The sequence below is a fragment of the Vombatus ursinus genome, unplaced genomic scaffold, assembly GCF_900497805.2.
Source record: "Vombatus ursinus unplaced genomic scaffold, bare-nosed wombat genome assembly UNPS02014945.1, whole genome shotgun sequence".
NCBI classification, from domain to species: Eukaryota; Metazoa; Chordata; class Mammalia; order Diprotodontia; family Vombatidae; genus Vombatus; species Vombatus ursinus.
In genome coordinates, this window is record NW_020954723.1 from 24,692,293 (window position 1) to 24,703,134 (window position 10,842).

The window sequence follows — 10,842 nt, forward strand, 5'->3', positions numbered from 1 at the left end:
TGGGCTCAGAGCGCACGTGGAGGCCTTTTAGGGGGAAGGGACAACATGGCCAGTTAAGGAATTTGTTTTGTGTGATGATACATGTTTGGTACAGGAGTTTTGTTTTTCTTTCTTTTCCAATAGGTGGGGAGGAAGGTGAGGAGGTGGGAGTGATAGAAGGTAGATTTTTATTGATAATTATTGATATTATTGATATTTTGATATTATTGATTATTTGATATCAATGATTTATATTATTGATAAATAAATAAAATCTAATTTGAAATTTAATTTAATTTTAATTTAATTTTAAATTAAAATTTAATTTGAAAAATAAATGCAAATGTACATACACAGATCTCCGGCATGGAGGGACCTTCTCTTTCCATAGGCCACCTTGCAGTTCAGGGGCTGCTTAGGGGCAGCTAAGTGGCTCAGGAGATTCAGGCCTGGAAACAGGAAGATGTGAATTCAAATCTGTCCTCAGACACTTATTAACTGTGTGACTCTGGGCAAGTCACTTAACTTTTGTTTGCCTTGATTTACTAATCTGTGGAATGGGGATAATAAAAGCACTTACCTCCTAGGGTTGTTGTGAGGATCAGATGAGACAGTAATTGTAAAGCACTTAACAGTGTCTGATACATGATAAGTGCTATATAAAGTTAGCTATTATTATTAGCCATGTGACCCTGGTCAAGTCACTTAACCGCAGTTTGCCTCAGTTTCCTTATCTGTAAAATGGGGATGATAATAATGACATCTATCTCCCAAGGTTGTTGTGAGGATCAAAATCAGATGAGATAATAATTGTAAAATATTTAGCACAGTGCCTGGCACATACTATTAGCAGGTATACCTCTGCCCTCCAGGAAGGTCATCGGAGAGTGGTTGGTTCTTCCCTCTCTATTCCCTTCCTTCTTGCCTCAGACACTTATTAGCTGTGTGACCCTATCCTCTCTAAAGGGTCAGCTAGGTGGTGCAGTGGGCTGGGAATCAGGAAGATTCATTTTCCTGAGTTCAAATCCAGCCTCAGACACTTACTAGTCATGCAAGCCTGGGCAAGTTACTTAACACTGTTGGCCTCAGTTTCTTCATCTGCAAAATGAGCTGGAGAAGGAAATGGCAGACCACTCCAGTATCTTTGCCAAAAAAAAAAACCAACCCAAAGGGGGTCACAAAGAGTCAGACACGACTGAACAATAACAAAGGAAATATGAAAATTAATAATTCAGAGAATGGGAAATCATGAACTGATGCAGAAAAAAATCAAACAGAATCAGGAAAATCTGTAAAATGACTACTCAATGTAAATGGAAGGAACAAAAATAAATAAATCATAATTATAATGAATGAGCTTGGACCTAGAGAAGAGTGCAAAGGTGGGGGAGAGTGGGTGGCAAGTAAAAGGACATTGATTGATTGAGAGTCTCCAGAGTAGGGTAACCGGGAACAGGAAGGGCCCTGAGCCCACATCATATGAAACGACTGAGAATGTCTAACCTGGAGAAGAGAAAACCTCAAAGCAACATGATAGCTAAGTATTTGAAGATCTGCCATGTTGGAGGAAGGATTAGATTTATTCTGTCTGGTCCCACAACTAGAAACAGTGGGTGGAATCTGCCAAGATTATCTCAGGTTTGTAATGGGAAAAGTGAAGTGTGGCAAGGGAAAGACTCTAACCCAAAGAGTGACCAGCCACAGGGAAAATCAGAGCCTCAATCACCATTTTCCCTTGTCCTGTTTGTCCCCTATTGCCATAGGGAATCAGGATCATACATCTAAGGTAGGAGTTCTTAGCCTAGGGTTCATGAATGTTTTTTTTAATACATTTTTTATAACAGTTTCATTAGTTTATTTTGTAATCCTATGTATTTTATGCATTTTAAAACATTATTCTGAGACTCATAGGCTTCACCAGACTGCCAAAGATAGTCTCAGACACTTCCTAGAAGTGTGATCTCTCTTTGCCTCAGTTTCCCCAATCATAAAATGGGGAAAACAATAGCACCTACCTTACAGGGTTGTTGGGAGGAACAAATGAAATTAATATCTGTTTAAAAAACAAACAAACAACAACACTTAGCACAATGCCTGGCACATAGTAGGCACTTTATAAATGTTTATTGCCTTCTCTTCCCCAAAAGGGTCCATGACATGCAAAAAAGTTAAGAGCCTTATGTCCCTATTACCTCCAGCATCAAGTATAAAACCTGTTTGACATTTAAAACCCTTTACAATCAGGCCCCTTCCTACTAGTTTTCTTGCATCTTATTTCTCTATATTCTACAATTACCACACACTAAATTCAAACCTAATTGTAGAAAGTGCCCCAAAGTGGAACGAGCCACCTCCAGAAGTGGTGGATCGCCTTTGGTTGGAGGTATTCAGACAGAAGCCGGATGACCACCTACCAGACATTGTGGAGGATTCCCTTTAGGGGATGGGTAGATGGTTGTCAGACTCAGTTGGCACGCTGAGCCATTTTGCCATCTCTTCTCTCTCAAATCCATACTCTGCATAGTTAAAACTCTTTATGACATGGCCTCTGCTGGTCTTGCCAACCTTCATACACACATTCCGTGGGTCAACCAGGCTGACCTTCTTGCTTTTCTTCATTCTTTCATTGTGGCTTTGCATAAGCATCCTCCCAGTCTTGGAAGGTGCTTCCTCTTCACTGAGGCCTTAGAACTGATTACCCTTCAGAGCTCAGCACAAGGGTCATATGACCCCTCCTCTAAAAAGATTACCTAGTATTTATTTTGCAAATATCTAATACATGTTCACATATACATTTTGTTTCACCTGATTGAATGGAAGCTCCTCGAGGGCAGGGACTATGGAATTTTTGTCAGTTTCACTAGCTTCTAGCACTCGGGTCTGTACCTAGTAGGTGCTTAATAAATGCTTGTTGAATGATTAGATGGGAAAAGGGGGAGGGGAAGATGACTTTAGAAACGAAGGTGATATAAAACCAAGAGATGTCAATAAAGTTTTAAACTAAAAATTTAGGAGAATGATCCAGGTTGGTGAGGGAAAGGGGAGATGGTATTGAGTTAGGGGCATGGAGCCATTTGGTAATAACAATTGTTGTTGCTTAGTCTTTTTCAGTCATGTCTGACTCTATGACCCCATTTGGAGTTTTCTTGGCAAGGATACTGAACTGGTTTGCCGTTTCCTTCTCCATTTCACTTTACAGATGAAGAAAACTGAAGCCAACAGGGTTAAGTGACTTGCCCAAGGTCACACAGCTAATAAGTGTCTGAGGCTGGATTTGAACTCAGATCTTCCTGACTCCAGGGCCAGCACTCTATCCACTGAGCCACCTTTTGTTGGTGAGAGGAGACCCCTGGGACACAGAAGGAAAAATTACTGACAGCCACTTTAGGGGAATTAGCTTGTCTTTTTCTCTTTCTCGGTGTTCCTGACAGGGAAAACCCGGGGGCCCCTGCCCACAGGAGAACATGAATTATTTATGAGCAACAAGATAGCAAATCCCAGAGCAGAGCTGATGAGTCAGAGCTCCACTTGACTTGTACAGTAACCGGAGAGTTAAGAGCAAGGTGATACAACTGCATATTTTCCAAGTGATGCCTTGACTTTCTGTTTTTAGTAACTGAGGCGACATCCGTGTCAAAATGTACTTTGTAAGAACAAGAGGCTGGGCATAGGCAAGATTACTAAGTAGGCAAGTTTATCTTCGGATTTGCTGTCTTCAGCTTGTCCTTTCCTCTGTCCACCATGATTGGGATTGCACCACGGTGCAGAGTTGGACTCCAAGCATTTGACATCCCGTGAGTTATAGAGCAGAGAAAGGTTAGATAGAGCATTTGGCCTAAAGTCTGCCAGGAAATAACTGAGTTCAAATCTGACCTCAGGCACTTAAAACATGCATGACCATGAACACGACATTTAAAAAAAAAACACCTCTGCCTCAGTTTCCCCAACTGCAAAATGATGGTGATAATAATAGCACCTACCCCTCAGGGAAGTTCCAAGGTTTGAGGGAGATTCCGAGCTTATTTGATGGCTCTGGATTTTGTAACCTCTTAAAAAGAATGAGAAAAATCCTTAAAATGTTATATCTTTTTCAACAAGTACCCCACAGAGCATCTCTTCCCAAAGTTACAATGCCTAGTGCTCATTGGCTCTTTCCTCCTTCACAGTCAACTGAGCCCTGCCCTATGGTTTCCTCTGAAACTTCTGTTTTTCTCATCCAAAGCTTCATTTTCTTTTTGAAAAAAACAAAAAACAAAAAAACAAAAAAAACTCTCCATTCTTCATTCCCTACTCCTCCCTCCTTCCCAGATTTCCTTTGTAGAAAATAAGTAGAATCAAGCCAAAAAAAAAAAATCAACACCCTAGCTGTTTTTGAAAATGTCAGTCTTGTTCTACATTCCTAATTTATCACTTTTCTTCCAAGAGGCCTGAGGCCTGCTTCCTTATCAGTTATCCAAATTCACTCCCAATTGCTTCCAATTTCTGACTCCCACTTGTCTCTGTGCCAGCTTGGCCTCTGGATTTGTCCTGGCAATCATTTCCTAGAATGAATTCCTCTACCATGTCATGCCCTTCCGCCTCAATTTCCCATATTCACTTGCCTCTGTGAGCACCTCTGTGTCCATTAAATCTTCACCACAATTTGACTTCTATTATAAACACCAGTTCTAAATCAGTTAAAAGGCATTTTATTAAGCATCCGTTGTAAATAGTGGAATGAAAAACCAAAAATGATCCAGCCCATGTCTTCAGAGAACTTACATTTTATCCAAGAGACAAAAACCTGCAGTATGCCAGGGAGGAGGCAGTTAGGTGGTTCAGTGGATAGAGCTCTGGGCCTGGAGTCAGGAACCTCAGACACTTGACTAACTGTGTGACCTAGGTGAGTCATTTAACCTCTGTTTGCCTCTGGAGAAGGAAATGACAAACCACTCCAATACCCTTGCAAAGAAGATGCTATGGACAGTGTTGGCCTAATATGGTCCATGGGGTTATGAAAAGTCCGACGTAACTGAAAAATAACAAATGTGCCAAGCATTGTGCTAAGCAAACATATTTGCTCTCTTTTGAGCTTTACAACAACCTTGGGAGGTAAGCGCTATTATTATCCTCATTTTACTGTTGAGGAAACTGAGGCAGACAGAGGTAAATTATACTAAGGTATACAAAATGAGTATAACAAATACAAAATATTTATAGTTTTCCTACAAGCCCAAGAGCATGCCAAGAGCAAATCCAAGGAAGAACCCGTCTGTTCAGCCCCTGGAACTCACCTGCTCAGTTCATTCCCCAGAGATACTCTAGTCCCAGCATCATGTCTTTGTATCTAAGGACAGCGTATACGAAAGGTCAGGATGGACAGGAAGCAATCTGAAGTGGAGAAAGGATTGCCAAACTAGGAAAGCTCTTTGAGGACAGGGGACAATGCCTTATGTTTATTTTGTATCATCCACAGTATCTAGCTGCACATAGGTTCCCCACCTCTGATCTAGCACATTGGTCCAGAAGAATCACAGATTAGCAGCTGTTATCAGTCTCAAAGGGCATTGAGTCCCACCCTCCCATTTTGCAGATTGGAGAACCAGGACTTAGGGATGTTTAGTAATTTGCCCAAAGTGGCACAGAGCAAAGTGACAGTAGCAGAGTGAGGATTCTGACTATGACCCAGCATCCCTTCAAGTGGACCAATCAATAGTAAGTACTGAATTCAATTGCAAAGTGAAGCTAGCTTTCCTGGCCCAGGAAGAGACTTTTAGGCAGGAGGAAGACTCAGGAAGTAGGTGGAGATCAGTTGAACTATACCCATGGCTTTTATCCTGAGGCAGCTAGGTGACAGCAGTAGATAGAGCTGGACCTGCTGGACCTGGAGTCGGGAAGACCTGAGTTCAAATCCAACCTGAGACACTTACTAACTGTATGACGTTGGGTAAATAATTTACCTCTGCCTGCCTCAGTTTCCTCAACAGTAAAATGAGTATAATAATAGCACTTACCTCCCAAGGTTGTTGTAAAGCTCAAAAGAGAGCAAATATATTTGCTTAGCGCATTTGTTGCTGCTCAGTCATGTCAGACTCTTCATAACCTCATGGACCATATTAGGCCAATACTGTCCATAGGGTTTTCTTGGCAAAGATATTGGAGTGGTTTGCCATTTCCTTCTCCAGAGACAAACAGAGGTTAAGTGACTTGACCAAAGTCACACAGCTAATCTGGGCTGGATTGGAACTCAGATCTTTCTGACTCCAGGCCCAGTGCTCTATCCTCTGGGTCACCTTAGCTGCCTCCTGCCTGGCACATAGTAGGTGCTTAATGCTTGTCCAAAGGTCACACAGCGCAGCTAGGTGGCGTAGTGGATAGAGCTCTGGCCTTGGAGTCAAGAGGACGTGAGTTCAAATGTGGCCTCAGACATGACACTTACTAGCTGTATGATACTGAGCATTAATCCCGATTGCCTCACCAAAAAATAATAATAATAATAATAATAATAGGGGCAGCTAGGTGGTGCAGTAGATAGAGCAGATAGTCAGGAAGACCTGAGTTCAAATCTGGCTTCAGACCAAACACTTGACACTTACTAGCTGTGTGACCCTGGGAAAGTCACTTAACCCCAATTGCCTAAAAACAAAAACAAAAACAAAAAACAAAACAAAACAAAAAAAAAACAAAGGCCACACAGCTAAAAAGTATCCAAGGCCAGATTTAAACTCAGATCTTCCTGACTCCAGGCCCAGCACTCTATCCACTGAGTCACCTAGCTGCCTCCTGCCTGGCACACAGTAGGTGCTTAATGCTTGTTTCCTTCCTTTCTTTACCCCATACCATGGCAAATGTCAGAAAATGTCCGGTGAGTTTGGGCACATAGGTGAAGGGATCCAGCCCTGATTTAGGGCCCAGCCAGAGTAGAACTGGCACCATTACTGTCCTGGAGGAGTTTAGTTCTAGTACAGGAAGCAAAGTCAATTAATAAACTGTCAGTCCAAATATTTGATAGCTCCTCAGTCTGTCACAATCTCCTGTATTTATGTATGGCTTTAAGGTGTGCCAAGCACTTTACATATATTACAGTCTCAACCTCAATATGGTTATGGGAGGATGCTTATTAATACTAATATTAATTTTGACATTTAATATCTTATGGCCTTAGGCAGGCTTCTCTCTTGTTATAAGCAGAGGAATCCCTGAAAATGAATTCATTTCACACATTAATTTTCTGACTATGAATTTTGCTGACTGTCCATCTGTCTGTCTGACTAACAATTCCTTCAGTAGGTTTACCCACTCAAATATAGACTCATAGAATTTTAGAGATGGAAGCAAGGGTGTGCTGGTAAATGTTTAACAACCAGCTCTCCAGGAAAAAAAAATGAACCTAGTACACACTTTAAAGTTTAATCTGCATAATTGCCATTTTCTCCATTCCTTTCTTAAGTCTAGACAATCAGCAGAACAATAAATCAAGCCCTGACCTGCAGCATTTGCTCATTTCTGAGGCATAAATGCTCATGCTGAAAATTTAACAGTTTAACCAAAGCCAGTAGGAACTGACGCTAATATCAACAAGCCCAACCACCCCAATCCAACCCAACACACATTTGTTAAGTGAATATTATTTGCAAGGTCTGAATTAGTTCATAGGAATCTTCCCAGGTTTCTCCAAAACCTCCTTTTCATCATGTCATATGGGACAATAATATTCCATTACTTTCCTATGACCTAATTTGTTCAGCCGTTCCCTAATTTTGGGGCACCCGCTTTGTTTCCATTTCCTTATTACAACAAAAAGTGCTGCTATGAATATTTTTGTACAAATGTATCCTTTCCTACTTTCTTTTATTTCTTTGGAGCATATGCCCGGTAGTAGTATTGCAGGGTCACAATATATGTATAGTTTAGTAACTTTTTGGTATAATTCCTAATTGCTTTCTAGAATGGTTAGACCCATTCTCAGTTCCACCAATAATGCATTAGTATGCTTGTTTTCTGATAGCCCTTCCAACAATTGTCACTTTCCATTTTTGTCACCTTTGTCAGTCTAATGGTTGTGAGATAAAATCTCAGAGCTGATTTAATTTGAACTTTTCTTATAATTATTCGGAACATTTTAATATGGTTATTATGGCTTGCATTTCTTCTTTTGAGAACTGCCTGTTCATGTCTTTTGACCATTTATCTCTTTGGGAATTATTATTATTCTTATATCTTTGTATCATTTCCTTAAATATCTCATATATCAGACTTCAGTCAAAGAAATATGCTGCCAATATTTTTCCCTAGTGTACTGTTTCCTTTCTAATTCTAATTGCATTGATTTTGTTTATACAAAATGATCAACTCACCATTAACTATTCCCTGAAGAGGGAAAAATAACACAAATAACCCCAAACCGCTGGAAAATACTTGAGTTGCTTCTACTTGCCTCTGAAATAACATAGGCTTATGTTAAGATTTGTTGGCATGCCTTGAGCAAACATCAACTTATAGCCCACATAAAGGTGCCCACAAACTGATTGGGAAACCATAGACAAGAGAGGAAAGTCTGTGGATTGTTTGGACCAGTGAACTGGTAATGAGAAGTGCCAATTTGCATTTCTTTGTCATTACTGCTGCTGTGGAGGAGTTCTGTTTGCTCTTTGTTGTCATTAAATTAATTCAACAGACATTTCTTAAATGTCTGATATGTTTTCGTGCCCTGGGGGATATAAAGATAAAATGAAAAAAACCAAGACTAAATGATCTTTTCCCTCAAGGGGCTTTTATTCTAGGGGAAGGCAATAAGCATTTATATCATACCTACTGTGTGCCAGGCACCGTGCTAAATGCTTTAACAAATTTTATCTCATTTGATCCTCACAATAACCCTGCAAGGTAAGTGCTATTATTATCCCCATTTTACAGGTGAGAAAACTGAGGGAGACAGATGAAGTGACTTGCCTAGGGTCACACAGGTAGTAATTGTTTGAGGTGGGATTTGAACTCCAGTCTTCCTGACTTCAGGCCAGGTGCTCTACCTACTGTACTACCCAGCTACCTATTCCTCTCTATATCAGGTGGAATTTCTCTCTCTTTTTTTAATTTGATAGTATTTTTTTCCAATTACATGTAAAAGCAATTTTTAACATTCATTTTTTATAAAATTTTGATTTCCAAATTTTTTACCTCTCTCCCTTCCCTCCCCACTCCCTAAGATGGAAAACAATTTGATACAGGTTATATATGTGTAATCATATAAGACATTTCCATATTAGTCATATTGTGAAAGAAGAAATAATTTGCAAAAAAAAAATCACAGTTTGCAAAAGGAAAAAGAATGAAAAAAAAATAAAGTAAAAACAGTATGCTTCAATCTGCATTCAGACTCCATTAGTTCTTTCTCTGGATGTGGATAGCATTTTTTATTAAACTCATTAGATAGCATTTTCTATCATGAGTCTTTTGGAATTGTCTAAGATCATTGTATTGCTGAGAGGAGCTAAGTCAATCATAGTTGATCATCCCACAATGTTGCTGTTACTATGTACAATGTTCTCCTGGTTCTACTCACTTCACTTTGCATCAGTTCATGTAAGTCTTTCCAGGTTTTTCTGAAATCATGCTGCTTGTCATTTCTTATAACACAATAGTATTCCATTATAACTTATTCAGCCATTCCCCAATTGATGGGCATCCCCTCAATTTCCAATTCTTTGCCACCACAAAAAACGCTGCTAGAAATAATTTTTTTGTGTGTTAGTCCTTTTCCGTTTTTATGAGCTCTTTAGGTATCAGGTGGAATTTCCCAAACTAATTTGGCCACAGAACATTTTGGGGTTGGAAATAGGTTGATGGAATCCATAAATCCTGGGCCAGTTTGGCTAGAATATAAGGTGTGTAAAAGAGTGTGTCTGGAGATATGGGGCAGCTAGTTGGAGCACTGGATAGAGAGCTGGGCGTGGAGTCAGGAAGACCCATCTTCCTGAGTTCAAATCTGGCCTCAGATGCTTACTAGTTGTGTGACCCTGGGTAAGTCACTTAACCCTATTTGCCTCAGTTTCCTCATCTATCAAATGAACTAGAGAAGGAAATGGCCAATCAGTCCAGTATCTTTGCTAAGAAAACCCCAGATGGGGTCACAGAGAGTTGGACATGACTGAAGGGACTGACCAACAACAGGGGATATGGAATAATCTTCGAGATAAAGCGTGTCAGAGAAATGAAGAATACAACCTAATTTCTTACTACAAAGTTACCATGCATAGTAAGGATTTTTAGTTGGGTAAATACAAAGATGCAAAGTGGGAAAGCTTCTATATACTTGCACTACCTGCCTTAAAGGGTAACTGAGAGGAAAGAATTTTCTAAACCCTAAGGTGCTATATTAATGTGAATTATTTTGTGTTTTAGATGGAAAATGCTATTAGCATCAATTTTTTTATTGCAGAATCCATATTCATACTATGAAGAACCCAGCTTGGGAAATACTCATAGAAGTGTAGGACTCTGTCTGATTTTCCAGTTAATCAAGTATATACAGGGTGTCCCAAAAGTCTTAGTGCAGTTTTAAGTTATTGAAACAGAACCGTTTCTGTGACTAAATTAGTTTGGAAAATTGTACCTGATACCCAATAGAATAGGCAGCTGGGTAATGCAGTTAGATAGAGTACCTGGCCTGGAGTCAGGAACACAAGAGTTAAAATCTCAGATACTTACTAGCAGTGTGACCCTGTACAAATCACTTAACCTCTGTCTCAGTTTCCTCACCTGTAAAATGGGAATAATAATCAGCAGCCACCTCCCAGGATTGTTTCGAGGATCAAAGAAGATACTGTTTTGTAAAGCACTTTGCAAACCTTAAAGAGCTACTTAAATGTTAGTATACCTCCACAG